Source organism: Lissotriton helveticus, chromosome 9, assembly GCF_964261635.1.
Source record: "Lissotriton helveticus chromosome 9, aLisHel1.1, whole genome shotgun sequence".
NCBI lineage: Eukaryota > Metazoa > Chordata > Amphibia > Caudata > Salamandridae > Lissotriton > Lissotriton helveticus.
The window spans coordinates 38,030,489-38,048,482 of record NC_136070.1 but is presented as its reverse complement, the minus strand read 5'-3'; the positions used below and the strand labels follow the sequence as shown (position 1 = coordinate 38,048,482).

General features: G+C 44.0%; 1 long non-coding RNA gene across 4 annotated transcripts in view; it reads left to right on the top strand.

The window, feature by feature from the left end:
- LOC144782605 (uncharacterized) overlaps positions 1–17,994 on the top strand; it is an 834,782-nt gene that overhangs the window by 304,241 nt on the left and 512,547 nt on the right. For all 4 annotated transcript variants that reach the window (XR_013601169.1, XR_013601170.1, XR_013601168.1 and 1 more), the window contains exon 5: positions 5,557–5,693. This is a non-coding gene — a long non-coding RNA (uncharacterized LOC144782605). The remainder of the gene's footprint in view (positions 1–5,556; positions 5,694–17,994) is intronic.

Below are 17,994 nucleotides of genomic sequence, written 5' to 3'. Positions count from 1 at the left end.
TAAATTGCTCTGATGTCGACTCGACAGCAGCATACTTGGATTTACATAAACTATTAAGTTCCTCCAGCAGTGATAGGTTTTGTAGTGCGGTGACTGTCTGTGGGGGGGAGAAATCACTGATGCTTACTGTTTGTCGATCAGTAGGTGGTGTTGTCTTGATTAAATAGTGGACCAACGTCCCCTTGGCCAAGTCCCTTGTCAGAGTAGAATTCTTCCGGCCCCCCTTGCATGTCATGATGTAAGTAGCACGTATACAGCAGCAGGCACCTACAGGGACAGAGAATGTCTCTAGACACGATGTGGCTAAGTGTAGTCTTTACCTCCTTTTGTTGCACGGCCAGGGGGGGTGGCCCGACCCGACCTCTTCTGGCCTGTGATGGCCTTAGATGGTCCCGCCCTTGTCCCGGGCTTCTCCCGCGCGCTCCCAGGCCCTATGGTCAAACTTATGTAGTCAGAAGGGGGGCGGTGCCTGAGCCCTGCTGCAGGTGTGGGCTCAGGGTGACTCCTGGGAGGTGTAGTCCGTGGGGCATTAAGTGCGCGTGGACCTTGCGCAGCGGACCTTGCAGCGTCCCAGGCCCCTCAGGAAAGGAGAACACACGATCCGTGCAAGATGACAGAGAGGAGGGAGAGCCAGGAAAAGTGCTCCCTCCCACAGCAAACAACCAACTTGCTATCCTCGGCGCTGCGGCACCCGCAGAGCGGGTGCTGCGAAGGGTCTTAAGGCGTCGGTAGGGGGGCGGTGCCTGAGCCCTGCTGCAGGTGTGGGCTCAGGGTGACTCCTGGGAGGTGTAGTCCGTGGGGCATTAAGTGCGCGTGAACCTTGCGCAGCGTCCCGGGCCCCTCAGGAAAGGAGAACACACAATCCGTGCAAGATGACAGAGAGGAGGGAGAGCCAGGAAAAGTGCTCCCTCCCACAGCAAACAACCAACTTGCTATCCTCGGCGCTGCGGCACAACCCACTAAACACATTGCCATCCAGAGTCCAGCACATGAAAGAGAAAAAGAAAGGAAGGGGAGAAGCAAAATAGACTGAATTATCGGATTTAGCTCAAATATGCCCATACTAGAATACTAAACATCAATACACCCAACAGATTTCTTCAAAACTATTGACATAAAGCATTTTGTTGAGAAAATTCCCACCATAAACTGCTATGCTAATAACAAGAAGCACACATTAACAATATTTTCTACAAAGCAAGGAGAGGGGTATTTGATATTTTTTCATAATTGACAAACAGCCCAGAGTGTGGATGAGCAATAGTCAGAGTATTCAATACTCAAAATAATCTGATTTTCTTTACATGTAAAAGCACATACAGCACAGAGAAACTACCTAAGTAACCTACCAGACATCAACTTCCTCTTTGATTTTGTTTTCCACACATGATTTAGGATATTTTTGATCAATAAACACATGATATTATCCATTGTAGGTATTAGGGAATCTGCATGGAGCAATGTAACATATTTTATGTTCTTCACTGTCACATTAAGCCACATTTCTAAAAAAAAAGATTTTGTCATTGGAGCTTTTTCATTGGTGAAGTGCTGAGCGAAAAGCTCTTGTTGACTTGTAGAAGGTTTACAGAGGGGCTATATATTGTAGTGGCTTAAATATTATGGCTTTACGATGTGCATTATTCATGAAAAGGCGAGTAGGGCCCTGATGAGCCCTATCGGTTTCTAAAATTCTAATTATCTAAGATCTACAATGGATTTGACCCAAGTCTTCATAACCTCAACACGAGTTAGTATCTTTCTCTGCATTTTTTGAAGATCCTTATGTTTCCCCTTCTGCTTCTGTTCTCCAGTTCTTTTCACCTGCAGTTGCTTCACTCAAGACTCAATATTTATTTTGAAAAATTCCTGAGAATGAGCCAAATCTTACAAATTCCCAATTCGAGCTTTGCTATTGCTCATTCTCTCTTTATTTCTGCCAAGTCCAAGTGGTTTAGGTCCTTTTTTGTCTTTGTAGTTAGACCCACGCTTTTCATCCACTTAAGTTCTTTCATAATAACCTCCAAGCCTATAGGCAACTCTTATTTCTCTTTAAACATTGATACCGATAGGAAATGGTCCGCTTTGACCATTTTGAAACTCTGACCACCGGTTTCTTTTGATTTGGTATCTGTCACAGTGACCTGAATCGCTGAACAGTACAAAAAAAATCAGACATTAATAAGATGACAGAAGTGTGGCAAACATGATCATTCACTATTAAAGCAACAAATGATTAATGCATCAGAACATACTGTTTTGTTGCTTGATGGACAATGTTAGACAACAGCCCTTTATAACTTGAGAAAATTATTGCATCTACCAAACATTGCCAATTCTAGAGCAGGAGCCTGTTTCATGCTTAGCATCATCATACATGCAGAGAACTATAACCAATTGATACTGGATAATCAGCTACCGTTACATGACCCGTTTTACAACCAAGATTATTTTGAGGGAAAAACAATTTCAGCTCTTAGAGAGCTAACATTGGGACTCATTTAGCAGCCATCACAATAATGTTGCTTCACGAAGTCCCCAATGGTGTGCAAGGCGTCTGTGTAGCTGTAGCAAAGGAGCACTGTGCAATAATCTAGCATGTATAAAATTCAAAAGATATTTTGTAAAGAAATGTAATTCAATAGTATTTGGGTTTGTCTGGCTATTTATGCTAACAAATCCTTTGTGGCTTCCTGAATCTGAATCATCCCTCCTTGGCATCTTGATTGCTATTGCATTTCAGTTTATGTTATATTGTTGGAAATAAGGAGACAGATTATTGTTCTTGCCTGGTAGGAATGAATTAATTACGTTATATGCAGTGATGACATCCATGTGAAACTACTTTCAGGAACAAAGGCCATGCAAACAGAAGGGAGATGAGTGTTCACACTACATAAAACCATCAGCCAACATCACATTAATACTGTTCAGGTTAAAGTAAGAACCCTGGTTAAAGGGAAAAGAACAAGAGAGTGAAAGAGAGGCATTGGATGTTGTTGCACTGCTGGGCTTAGTCTGTAATGTAGCAGGGCAGATATCTTAAAACGAGAAGGGTAAAGGTGTCGATCTTGGAAGTTACCTTCTCGTATTGGAGATGATATACCTTCTAACACTCTCTTTACTTCCCACTCTCAATCAATCAGGGAATTGTAAAGCACGCTACTCACCTATGAGGGTCTCTAGGCGCTGGGGGGGAGGGGAGTAAGCAGCTCCATTCAGTCAAAGAGCCACGTCTTGAGGGTCTTCCTGAAGATGTTCAGAAAGGGGGCGCATCTGATGTTGATTCGGAGCTCGTTCCAGGTCTTATTGAGTCCGTGCTGTCTGACGATGGTGGTGAGGGGGGGGCGCCATGTAGATGTTGAAGAGCGTAGGGCTGAGTGACGATCCTTGAGGTACTCCGTAGTTGTTCTCTGTGGGTTCAGAGAGGAAGGATGGTAGTCTGATTCTTTGGGTCCTGCCAGTGAGGAAGAAGTGAAGGAAGGAGTGGAGCCATTCGGGGTGGTTGCCTGTATTAAAGCCAGGGTCATGGAGTCTGGCGGCGAATGGGCAGTGGGAGACGGTGTTGAAGGCTACGGAGAGGTCGAGTAGGATCAGTAGACCATCTGTGGCGGTCTTGGTGCTGTGGTTGATGCAGAATCTAGATTGGGAGGGGTAGAGGATGAAGTTCTCTTTGATGAATTTAGTTAGTTGGATGTTGACAGTCTTCTTGGTAACTTTGGCTGCAAAGGGTAGGAGGGAGATGGGTCTGTAGTTTTTGAGGTTCGAACGGTATGCCAAGGGCTTCTTGAGCAGGGTTTTGACTTCTGCGTGTTTCCAGTCATCGGGGAAGGTGCCCGTTTCGAAGGTGGTGTTGATGGGGCGTTGTAGTGCAGATGCAATGGGCGGCGGCGGCTATGTGGAAGATGTGCGGAGAGCAGGGGTCCGTGGGTGCTCCTGAGTGGATTACTTTCATGGTCATTTTCGTATCTTTGGTGGTGGCTGGGGTCCAGATTGAGATGGTGGGTTGCCTGGTGTTGTTCGAGGGGGGAGTCGTTTCGGAGTCCGGTGTCCATCCGTTGAAGTTGTCGTAAAGGGACTTGATTTGGAAATGAAAATGTATACAAGTTTTGACATTTCTGAATTGTAATACAATGAAAGTTGATACAGTTGAAGCAAACACGCTCTGAATTACTAGATGTTGTTTGCTTAAGAGAGTTATTCAGTAACCTTCTGTAGTTCTGCTTACATTCAAAAACACTAGTTGAAAACTGGAATATAAAAGGCATTCAGTAGTACTATATAGTTCGCCTACATACTTGGTAATCATATATTCACAGATATCAGTATCATTATACCATATTTGTCTAACTGCATTTCTATGCCAACATGATTACACTGATTTCTGGTATGAAAGAATTGCTTTGATTATGAAGTTCTTAATAAAACCTGAATTCTTTTGGAGAAAAATATAGTGCAAGATATAGTTTGAAATTCAATTGGATGACTCCTTGTTGAATGAACAAGTGCAATAGTTTGTAATACTAATGGAGGACTCTGGGTGAAAATACAAAAGGTGCAAATAGAGTTTCCAATCCAAGAGTTGGCTCTTGATGAAAATAAACAAAGTGCAAAATAGAGGTTGCAATGTTCAGGAATGACTCTTGGTGACAATATTGTAAATGTGGTGCAAAAATACTTTTCTGATTTAAAAGATGTCTTTTGTCGACCTCTTTGGATAGCAAGTTGAAGAGTTTCTTACTTCTCACAGAAGTTCCAGGCAGCAGCAATTTTGTGTCACAATTGTCTCGCAACAACGCTATGGATCATGAGGACTTTAAACTCCTAAAATCAATGCATTCAACATGGTGGCAACAATCGCCATTTCTCATAAGACTCCTGTGGCTCAATGGGACATGTAATCCTTCTTGCAGTTACTCAGGTGTTTAACATAGCACATTGCTCTGGAACACGCATGACTTTCTTTCAGATGGAGCCCATACTGTGCACTGCTCAACACCTTTTGCTCTGGAAGACATACATGTTCAGGAGCTTTAGAGTAGTGTGTTGTGGGGGACTAAAGTGTAGAGGTAAGCACATTCTGTAGTACATTGTAATAGTGTTCTCCACTCCCCACAACCCCGACGTCTGGGTAGCTGGGCTCCTGGTTTATCTGAGTGAAGATGGTAAAATTATTTTAACAGAGAAGTAGCATGTCATTTACAGGGTGCTTCTCATGATTTCTCTGTAAGAACGAACCCCTTATAATCCACCAAGTACCGAGGAGAGTTGTGGCACCGCGGCCAGGGTGACTGACTCCGGAATCTGGGGATCACGGTTCCATTCCCAGGCCAGCAGATTAGCCCAGCACCATGTGACTCTGGGCAATAGCTTGCTTAATCGTCTCGATGCCCCCCAGTGCCTAGAGACCCTAACGGGTGATGGTTCACGCGTTACAAATGTGGTCACGCTTTACAAATGTGGATTATTATTATTATTATTATTATTATTATTATTATTATTATTATATAACAATCTGTGCATCCAGAATCTTATGTACATCATATTCTTTTTCAGCATTAACCTGAATTGGTGCAGGATTTGGAGCATGGCTTGTTTTTGCAGAGCAAAGTTTCATCAAAGACACACGTAACACCGGATAATTTTTCATGGAGTGGGACAATTTTAAATGGACAGTCATATAATTTATTTTGGTAAGTGGACCAATAAACACGGATTGCAACTCAAAAAAGTTTTTCAGATGAAAGTTCTTGGTGAGTAACCACGCTTTTTCACTTACTGTGTATTTGTATGCTGGGATTCTTTTACTAATGGCACATAATTTATTACTGGCTTTGGCTCCTCTAAAAAAGCCCTTTCTGACTTTTACATTTCTTCAAATTCTTCAAATGTTCTTATATTCAAGGCACTAATATAGAAGAGGGAAAATCCAACGGGAATATTTTTTGCTGATAACCATACTTGCAAAATAAGGGTTAAATAAAGGTGGCAGAATGATTAGTGTTGTTATATGTTTATTCTGCTACCCACAACGTCTCACTCTAATCCTATTCTTTCAATAATGCTTGATATCTAAAATATTGTTCAGCAATTTAATTCAAATGTTCAGACTACCTCTCTGTCTGGGGATGATAACTAGTTGACAGGCACACCTCTATATCTGGTTATTTACACAATCATATTTTAAATACATTGATATATACTCTATCTGCTATCAAAACCCGTGGAATTCCATGCAGATAATATGATGTGCAAAAGTCAGTGTTGACTCCTCAGAATATGACAATCCAGTTAATGCAGTGAAATGCCCCATTTTCATCAGGTGATCAGCAATGACTAGAACTTTAGACATTTTTTACTGGTGGGTAACTCTGCAATAATATCTATAATTATTGTATGCCATGGTTTAGATGGAATAGGAAATGGTCTCAAAAGTACTGTGGGTCCAGTATGCAAACTTTTAATCTGGGCACAAACAGAACCTGTCTGAATGTATTGCTTTACAAGATCAAGGGGTGGGGAGGTAGAAGGAGCGATGATCCAGCTTCCTTTTAGTCATTCAAAATCAATGAGAATGGATCACTTGTACCTGCAACCAGGGTTCTATGTGTTCTATCCATCAGTACTCTACGGAGTACTTAAAAAACCCTCATTTTTGTAGGCAGGTCGTGTGGCGGTTTATCTTGATTCTCCGCCTATGTTATTTACGTGACAGCATCATCATCAGGTCTCTTTCTGTATGCTTCCTCCACCTGGAGGGAACCACTGGTTTATACAGTAGTGATCAAAAATCGGTGGTAAGTGAAAGGTGCTCAAGTGAGGTGAAATGTTAAAAAATCTTTCCACATACTGCCATAACTGATTTATTCTGTCTGGTGTAATGGGAGGAAAATAAAGATAAAAACGGGGGAGTGGTTTGTGCAGTGAGGGATTGATTATGAATCCACCGCACTATTTAACTGTGTCCAATACGTTGGTCGACATGTTTCAGCCCTTGTCTATGCCCCTGAGGGGGTCTGTGAGCTTTCTTCAGGACCTAAAATGTGAGAAAAGGATGTTGCCCAATTCTGCGTGGTTTGTCTCAGAGTAATTACTCCGAAGGTAAGGTCAATGGTACCTAGAAGGAAAGAGAGTGAGTGATAGTAAAAGAAACACGTGTATTAAAATGCTGGTGGAGTCTGTCATTGTTCAATTGATTATCAAGATAAGCAGACTGGGGAAAATGGCAATACTTCATTTCTTTAAGCAAACATTAAAATGCTGTTGTCTTCATTTCAGGTTCAAAAGTACGGAAGAGAGGGGAGATGTATGAGTTCTTGTAATTCTCTTCTTAGTAGTTGTCTAATGTCATGGAGTAGGTTTACAGCGGTAAGGTGTAATACCATATGTTGTAAAGCGGATTTGCTCGTATTGCATAGCTGACATTAGCGATGACTACCCTAGCGGTAGTGTTCACTCTCATGCTGTGTAGCTTAATGTTCAAGGTTGTGAGAGTCTTGATAGTAACCTGGCTTTGCCACGCCTTACCGACCTCGTTCGGCATTGCTGATAATAGTGATAATACTGTGTAGGTGTCTGAGGAAAAGGCGGGTGTCTGGCTGCGTCATCTGGAAATAAGTGTTATAAGTGGCCCGGCGGCGGTAATCTGAACGCCTTTAAAACTAATGTTTGTGGCAGAGAAAGAAGCGCGTATATGTTGGCATTAGAGCCGGACCTGTCTAAGGCTCAACCCCCCCGGTTACTAGTGGTTGAGACAGTTTGTTAGTGCCGGAATATTCAAGGTAATAGCATCGGCGTGCTTTGTTTACCAATGGTGTATCTGACGTTGGGAGAATTATTTATGGACAGACAACAAACAAAAGTGCTGCGTACCTTGTGAAGTCCCCAATTGGGCTACTACCGGACTGCTGGCCGCTTAATCCCTGTAAATTGGAATGAAGGTTCAGGTTAGTGCGTTTTACGAAGAGGGTATGTTACGTGTCTTCTCTATGTGCAATCCAGCGCTGGTTCTACCTCGTGTGCAGGGTGCACGACTTGTGCTGACGCTGCTCTCAGGGTCCCGGGTAGAGCGGGATCTTGTGTGTGTTCATTAAAAAACATCGAACTCCACGGACAGTGAAGAGAAACTTACTCAAGACTATGAGTCGAGATAACAGACTTACTCAATTTGGTCAAAATAAAAAAAAATCTTTTTGTAGCAGCACAGCTGTAAATGTCGTCTTTGATTTTGGTGTTTAAATAGTTATTAACTCATCTCGAGCCCCTTGGAAATCATTAGTGTTGGTCCAGTTCTCATTAGATCTGACAGGGTGGGATGGTAAATAGCTAAAAAAGCTTAAAAAGCAAAGTGAAAAATGAGGGTGGTACCCAAGTAATAGCAGAGCTTTTGGTGACCGTATTTTCTGGACCCCCAAGATAATGGCTAGCTTTTTCTCACTTCTTTTTCTTGTATGGTCATTTTATGCTTAGCCAGGGAATATTGTCATTCAGACCTGATGAGTCTGTCTTCAGACGGTGCACCCATCGTTGCTCTTTTTCAAAGAGGATTTTTTCAGCATTCTGGGTTGTCCCTAATAGTGTCTCTAGAATGAAGCAGTTAAGGTTATTGATTGAGTGTCCTAGTTCGATATAGTGGGCACTCATTCTGGTAGTTTCGCGTTTGCATTTGACATTGCTCCTATGTTCCCCGTTCCTTTGTTTTACTTTCCTGCAGGTCGTTCCTATGTATCGAAGATTACAAGGACAAGTGATCATATATATAGCATGTGTTGTATTACAATTTCTGATGACAAATTCTAAAAGATTATAAAAACTGATCCCACACCGAGATTACAACAGACCATAAGAATCATGGTAGAGGAGGCAGAAATCCACAGATGGATATCAAAGAATGAGGCAGACTTCCTAATGACAACAACACCAAGGGTACCTTACTTCTATTCCCTACCAAACATACACAAGGAAAGGAGACCACCACCGGGCCGCCTCATTGTGTCAGGCATAGGGGCGGTCCTGGAACCACTCTCGCAATTTACTGACCAATATCTCAGGCATTTAGTACAAACAACACCAACTTACCTGAAAGACACCTGCGACCATTAAACCTACTCAATGATCAGACATACTGTGAAGACACCATGCTCCTAGTAGGCTTTGATGTTGAAAGCTTACACACAAGCTTGCCCCAACAGAAAACCATGGAAACACTTGAAGAGCTACTTTTTGAGCAAAATTGGTCTTATAAAACACCAAGACAATTCATCCTAGAATGTTGTAGACTCGCCCTAACTGAAAACTACTTTGAGTACAACGGGACGTTGTACCAGTGATGCCATGGTACATCCATGGGAAGCACATTTTCTCCAAGCGTTGCTGGACTATATGTGAGTAATTTCGGGAAAACATACATACACAATGACCACAACCCCTACCAGCAGAACATTCGCTTCTGGAAGCGATATATTGACAATGTCATTGTGATCTGGGAAGGCGACCAAACAAGCCTGTGCCTCTTCCATGAGTGGATGAATACCCAAGATGAATGCTTGAAATTTACCTACACTTCTGACAAAATACAACTGGATTTCCTGGATCTAACAATCTACGTTAAAGACAATATCATCAAAACAAGGACATTCTTTAAACCTATAGCAAAGAACAGTCTTCTGTAATATAAAAGTTTTCACCCATGCCCCCTCAGAGAGGATCTACCCTACAGCTAATTCCTGCGCTTGAAGAGAAACTGCAGTGAACTAACAGAATACAAGACACAAGCCAAAGATCTGTGTTCCAAACTTTCCAAAAGAGACTACCCAGTGAAAACAGTGGCAAAGTGTCAGAAAAGGGCAAAGAACCAACCACGGGAAAGCCTACTCGATACAACAGCTAAGGCCCTTACACAGACTACCACCACTTGTGTTACAACATACAGCATAGTCAGCAACGCAGTCAAAGAAATAATAAACAAGAACTGGCGCATCGTTACTTCTGGCAACCTAGACTGGCCTAAACCCAGGTTTGCAAACAGAAGCACTAGAAACATAAAAGACATGCTAGTGCACACATGCCCAAAGCCCCCCAAATCAACAAGAACACAAGTTCGCTATGGAACATGCCTCTAGTCACAGGCCATTACCCCTGTGGAAACTGTTCTGTGAGTAAACTAACCACAGCCACCAAGAACATACAACTAACACCGGAATTGAACTGGACGCTAAGACAACACACAAATTGTAATACAACACATGATATATATATGATCACTTGTCCTTGTAATCTTCGATACATAGGAATGACCTGCAGGAAAGTAAAACAGAGGATCGGGGAACATAGGAGCAATGTCAAATGCAAACGCGAAACTACCAGAATGACTGCCCACTATATCGAATTAGGACACTCAATCAATAACCTTAACTGGTTCATTCTAGAGACACTAAAAGGGACAACCCATAATGCTGATAAAATCCTCTTTGAAAAAGAGCAACGATGGGTGCACCGTCTCAAGACAGACTCAGCAGGTCTGAATAACAATATTCACTGGCTAAGCATAAAATGACCATCCAAGAAAAAGAAGTGAGAACAAGCTAGCCATTATCTTGGGGGTCCAGAAAATACGGTTACCCAAAGCTCTGCTATCACTTGGGTACCGCCCTCATTTTTCACTTTGCTTTTTTAAGCTGTTTTAGCTATTTACCATCCCACCCTGTCGGATCTAATGAGAACTAATGATTTTCAAGGGGCTCGAGATGAGTTAATAACTATTTAAACACTGAAATCAAAGACGACATTTATAGCTGTGCAGCTACAAAAAGAAAAATATATATATTTTGACCAAATTGAGTAAGTCTGTTATCTCGACTCATAGTCTTGAGTAAGTTTCTCTTCACTGTCCGTGGAGCTCGATGTTTTTTAATGAACACACACAAGATCCCGCTCTACCTGGGACCCTGAGAGCAGCGTCAGCAAAAGTCGTGCAACCTGCACACGAGATAAAACCAATGCGGTATTGCACATAAAGAAGACATGTAACGTAACCTCTTCATAAAACGCACTAACCTGAACCTTCATTCCAATTTAGAGGGATTAGGCTGCCAGCAGTCCGAGGAGAAGCCCAATTGGGGACTTCACAAGGTATGCAGCACTTTTGTTTGTTTTCTGTCCATAAATAACGCTCTCAACGTCAGATACACCATTGGTAAATAAAGCACCCCGAAGCGAGTACCTTGAATATACCGGCACTAACAAACTGTCTCGACCACTGGTAACCGGGGGGGCTGAGACTTAGACAGATCCGGCTATAATGCAAACATACACATGCTTCTTTCTCTGCCACAAACATTAGTGTTAAAGGCGTACAAATAACCGCCGCCGAGACACTTATAACACTTATTTCCAGATGGTGCAGCAAGACACATGCCTTTTCCTCAGACACCTAAACAGTATTCTCACTACTATCAGCAATGCCTAACGAGGTTGGTAAGGCGTGGCAAACCCAGGTTACTATCGAGACTCTCACAACCTTGAACATTAAGTTACACAGAATGAGAGTGAACACTACCGCTAGGGCAGTCATCGCTAATGTCAGCTATGCAATACGAGCAGATCCGCTTTACAACATATGGTATTACACATTACCGCTGTATACCTACTCCATGACATTAGACAACTACTAAGGAGAGAATTACAAGAACTCATACCTCTCCCCTCTCTTCCTTACTTTTGAACCTGAAATGAGGACAACAGCATTTAAGGATTTGCCATTTTAATAGTTGCTTAAAGAAATGAAGTATTGCCATTTTCTCTAGTCTGCTTATCTTGATAATCAATTGTTTAATTTGAACAATGACAGACTCCACCATCATTTTAAAACACTAGTTTCTTTCACTATCACTCACTCTCTTTCTTTTTAGGTACCATTGACCTTACCTTCGGAGTAATTACTCTGAGACAAACCACACAGAATTGGGCAACATCCTTTTCTCACATTTTAAGTCCTGAAGAAAGCCCACAGACCCCCCTCAGGGGCACAGACAAGGGCTGAAACATGTCGACCAGCGTATTGAACACAGTTAAATAGTGTGGTGGATTCATAATCAATCTCTCACTGCACAATCCTCGCCCCCGTTTTTATCTTTATTTTCCTCCCATACACCAGACAGAATAAATCATTTATGGCAGTATGTGGAAGGATTTTTTTTTTAAAACCTTTATGCAGTCAATCAAAGCAGTACAAGCGCAGACCTACAACCACAGGGGCCGGCCGCAAACTCAGGAAATATAAGCAGGAGCATTGCATATGTTTACGGCTCAAGGAGTTATCGTGGTGTAATCATAATACGTGGTTGTAGGCTTCACAAAGCACAAGGATAAAAGAGGTTTCATTTGAAGAAGTAGCTGTGGCTATATCATCGAAGGCATCACACTGCACGATAGATAAGAAGAGACGGGAGGGGCGTAACCCTCCACACGATCGGGAATCGGTGATGAGCAATACGGCATAAAACACACTACGCCCGCCGAAGGCAGGCCAGGAGGAGAGGTCAAACAATGGCAAGCAATATAACGAAAGCATCATCAAAAAACCAAGCCTTCCGAAACCATAAGGTAGAGGCAAGTGCAGATGCCCGACAGAGAAAAGGATGAAAGAAAAAGATACAGCCAACCCTACTAAGATGAAAAAGAGAAAGGGACCATAGAACAAAACAAACTAAAATAACAAAACCCCCCAACACCCGCCACCCTACATCACCGTAATGGCTATGGCCTATCCCACTAACAGCGTGTCTGTCGCCCCAGAAGTACCCTAAAGAAGGAAATAAAGGATCCCAGAGTATAGACCCGAGATTTAGAAAAGAGAAGAAGAGGGCCATCGCCCAACTAAAGTAAAAGAAAGGGCCCAAGAGAGGGAAGAGGAAAGAGGAAAGAGGAAAGGGACCATAGAACAAAACAAACTAAAATAACAAACCCCCCCCACACCCGCCACACCACACCACTGTAATGGCTACAGTCTACCCCACTAACAGCGTGCCTGTCGCCCAGGAAGTGCCCCACAGAGAAGAGAAAGAAAAAGGAGTAGGTTTGTAAAAACTGGGGGAGGGCCCACCATACGGGCCCCCAGCCACCCCCTCCCGCAAAATACACTCCTCCCCAAGATACATAATCCACAGCAGTAATCAATCGAGTCAATCAGTAATGGGGAGAATCATCAACATATTGCACTAAAAGGCATAGCAGAATAACACGCGCCCCCCATCCCCGCCAGCCACCGAATTGTCAACATTTGAAGGGATACATCTTATCCTTGGCCCGTCCTTACGAGTCCCCGAAGGCACGTCTGCCGATCGATTACAGCATCAGCCGATACAAGGAAACAAAGAGGCCGAGCAAGGCCGGAGAGCAACATGAGCATACAAGATGGACATCGCCGGCCACCAGCAGAGTCTTCGGCCCAGACGGCCATCTTCCCCAAGACAGTCCCAGGACCTGTATTCCACAGCAGGGATGCGAGGACAAAGACAGAGGGAACAGGCACGGGCACCAGCCGTCGCTGCGACAAAGCATAGGACGTCAATAGCGGAGCAGCGCACGGAACCGCTAACAGCTGTTGTGAAAGGGAACCATCAGAATAGTCAAAAGCCACGGATAGTTGTCCACAATTTACCGCATAGTCCATTAGCACCCATACTCTTCCGCGTACACGAGTGGTCACGGTACTCCCCTCGAAGACAGTTCGGGGCTGATCTTCATGTACCAAGAAGTCGTCCGACCGTGAGTGCCCCAGCGCGAGCATGACATCATCCAGCTTCCTCCCCAGCTCACGGGAGCAGTGTTCCCAGGCAGATCGAAAGTCATCAATAGCAGCAAGTATATCACCGCAGGACAACGTAGCCCTTTGTACACATACCGCAGCGCCTCCTGATTGTACATACACCACCTCTTGCTGCACCCCGGGAGCCAGGATAGCATTCTCCGTCTCATCCAGGCGGCATTCCGGTGTTTCCATCGTAAATGGGGACTGGGAGGCGGTCAGAGGCGAGGTCAGCTCGATGCGACCACAATCCGGTTCGCAGAGACATGGAGGGCAGATCCCCAAGGAACGGTCTCCTGCAGCGATCATCTGCGCACCAGTTCAGCGCCAGCCAAAAATTCGGGAGCGGCCCGCGAAAACCGGGCCGAATCTCAAACAGTGTCGGATCAGTTACCATCTGCGCTCCTCATATATATCAAATTTCTACCAGATCATCGCTTCGGGGGTGCCCCACGGCCGCTTCGCTTGTCAAACAGGACGCCTGTGGTAAAAATCCGATTGATGGATCCTGCGCTCCCGTGGATCGACTCCGCCCCAGAACAGATGGCCGCTGTTGTTGCATCAGCACCCGGCCATATTTAGAAGCAGATGTCCCGGCTCCAGAGTCTCTGAGGGCCGCCGACTGCCGTCGCAGATATCTCCGGTTATGGGGCCAGCAGGGGGCTCGGGAACACGCTATCGGTTTCAGCGCTCATTCCCAAACACAAATTGAATCGCAATATCAGGATGATGACAGGAGAATCGTGCGGGGCTCGGAGGGTCACGGAGCTGGGAGCCTACACGTCCGTCCGGATCGCCATCTTGGCTCCTCCCCCGTGGAAGGATTTTTTAACATTTCACCTCACTTGAGCACACTTCACTTACCACCGATTTCTGATCACTACTGTATAAACCAGTGGTTCCCTCCAGGTGGAGGAAGCATACAGAAAGAAACCCGATGATGATGCTGTCACGTAAATAACAAAGGCGGAGAATCAAGATAAACCGCCACACGACCTGCCTAAGTGAATGAGGGTTTTTTAAGTACTCCGTAGAGTACTGATGGATAGAATACATAGAACCCTGGTTGCAGGTACAAGTGATCCATTCTCATTGATTTTGAATGAGTGTATTGCTTAACATCTTTAAACAGAATTAGCCACCAAAAATGTTATTGTGGCTAGGGCTTTCGCAATTCTGAGATGCCCAGCAGAGACTAAGTAACTGTTGCATTTTCAATTTCAGGTTGATATCCATTATTTATTCACATTATTTGGACAAGATTTATAGTTTATTACAAGGTAATAATCAGAAATTAACGGTGCCCATATGGGTTGTAGGGATATAAAGCCCTAGTTGATTTAAAAAACTGTAAATGTGTAATATCTTTGTAACCCACAAATGTGCTCTTAGCGCCCAATAAGTAATTCACTCTTACAGAAGTTCTTTTTATTGCTAGCAGTTCTTTATCTGTGATGATGTAGTTCAAGTCCACAGGAGAAAAAATCTAAGAAACGTAGTTCACTGGATGCCCCAGCCCTGTTACAGGATCCCTCTGTGACCACACCCCTCCCACTGCATGATATAATATATCCATGTCTACGCCATACGGACGCTTCAGCTGGATGCAGTAAAATTGGTGCACTCGAGAAACTTTTCTTGATGACACAATATGCTTGGTTGGTTTCTTTGGGCCATACATAAGTAATTCCTTTGCGGAGAAGTTTAATAATGAGTTAAACAATATCTGAGAAATGTTGAATGAACATTATATAAAAGTAAGCTAAGTCTGCAAAAACTTTGCACTGCTTTCACAGATGTATGGGTGCGGGCGCGCAATGCCCATTGGGCTCAATGGGCTTCAGCCCCCCCACCCCCCCCCCCCCCCCCTGCCATGAGTGTCAGCCTGGGCTGAGACAGCTTCCCAGGCACACACAGACAGTTTTTGAGCTGCCAGCCGCACCCAAGAACTTCACAGGTCTTTAAAAGACCATTCACTTGTTAACGAGGCTTTGTTGTTTTTTGTCACCCCGTCTTAGAGCCCCTGCATCTCCACTCTGCCTATGGCTGAAAGAATTAGTCCCCCCCCCCCGAAATGTGGCTGTAGTTGCGCCTCTATATGGGTGGGTCACTGAAATGTTGCTGACACTTTCATCTCATCCATTTCAATACCTCAAGGACTGATTACATACCCCAAACATTCTACAGACGTGTGAAATCCTCACATCAATTTTTTTTTTAGATGATGGTCTTTCAGTCTCTGCAGTACTGCTGTAATATGTTGTAGATGTGTCTCCAATGAATCAGAATAAATCAAAATACCATCTAAATATACTATACAAAACAGATGCAAAATCCTGTCAGGATATCATCAATACAAAATGGGAGGACCGCTGGGACATTACCAAGTTCACAGGGCATGACATATTTAAAGAAACCAAACTGCAGAGCGCAGTCTTTGTTTATCGCTCTCACGGGTCTGACCAAATGGTAGTCCCATCTCAGAACAAGGTTAGTAAAGATCTATGCACTTTGTATCTGATCTAAAAGGACAAAAAGAACAAACATCAAAGGTCAGGTATATCTACTTTATGGTGACTCTGGTTACTGCCTTATAATCGATCTATGTCCTTGCCTAAAATGTTCTGTCTCAGCCTCTGTGTGTGCATATGCCTGACTACAACATAGCCGCTCTAAGTTCTAAGGACATCTTTAATCATAGTCTCTATGTGGAGGTAATATACTTGCTTTTGTTTTTATCAAAAACATCATAATAACTTTCAGAATAATCAAGTAAGCAGATGCACAGCCAACAACATGAGGTGATATAATGCTTGCAAACACCTGGGACGGTGACTGTGAAACAGTTCACGGTCTTGTAAACACTAGTTGAGTCAATAATCAGAATTCAATCATAAAATCCTAGCTGCCCAATCAATGTTGGAATTATGCAGAGTAATGATGGCATGCCCACTTTAAACTGAGGTACAAAACGAATCTTCATACATTGACTAGCAAAACATACCAAACAAAATTATATTTTTATGCGAACATAGAGGCCCTGAAAGAAACTATATGAGACTCTTACTTAGAAAGAACCACTCATATTATTTCGTAACAAAAAGCGGTGGTTCTGTTCTTTAATTCTAGAAATTCCTTCTAATATGTTTTCCAAATTACACCTAGTAGCTCTCCAGATGAGGACAATGATATTCTACCACGAGGAAACATGTTACTTCAGAAATCCTGGTACTTTTAAAGATATACAGTAAACTTAACCCATGCAGCAACATATCATAGCACATCACTGAAGTGGTTCAGCATTCATGGAGTTTGTCACTTTACAAACATAGGGGTGACAACTGGAATTCAGACCCTTCCTTTAAGTTATTTCTATTTCCCCTGTTTCCTACCAGAGAGAATGGGAAATGCGTGTAAAAAGTGGTAAATGAGAGCTCAGGTAGGAAATGTATGTAATAGCGGATGGAACGCTGATATTTTCATACCAGCTAATGTCCCAGTAAGTAAAAGACTTAGGGGCCGATTAGGATGGCGGACGGACTTGCGTCCGTCCGCCACCCTTGAGGAGGAGGGAACGTCCGCAGGGGCAGCGGCGTTCCCTCCGTGCTGATTAGGATGTGACCGCCAGGGTGGCGGTCACATCCTCTATATTTAACATTGCGGCGGGTGCAGCTACAAGCTGCACCCGCCGCAATGTTAAAAAAGCATGTGTTACATTTACATGCACAAAGCGGCAGGCACCGCACGGTGCCTGCTGCTTTGTGCACGCAAATGCAGGGGGGTACCATAGGTACCCCCCATGTGCACCCCCCACCCCCCATTCACCCAGGGGGCCCGCAACGGGCCCCCAAAGTGAATGTCTGTATGCTTTTCCATGGCGGAAAAGCCGCCGTGGAAAAGCAGTTTTACACGACCATCATAATATGGCGGACGGTGTCTCATAGACACCGCCTGCCATGTTATAGCTTTTCCGCCGCGGTCGGAAGCCGACCGCGGCGGAAAAGCGGCGGACGGAATTCCAGACCCACCAGCCATCCTAATTTGGCGGTGGGTCTTTGGAGCCTCCGCAGAGGATTTTCCGTCTCCTCCGGGCCGGAGGTGGCTTCCGCCGGCCCAGAGGAGGCGGAAAATCCTCCATCCTAATCGGCCCCTTAGTGTTCTAGACCAGGTGGATTGACTTAACTCTA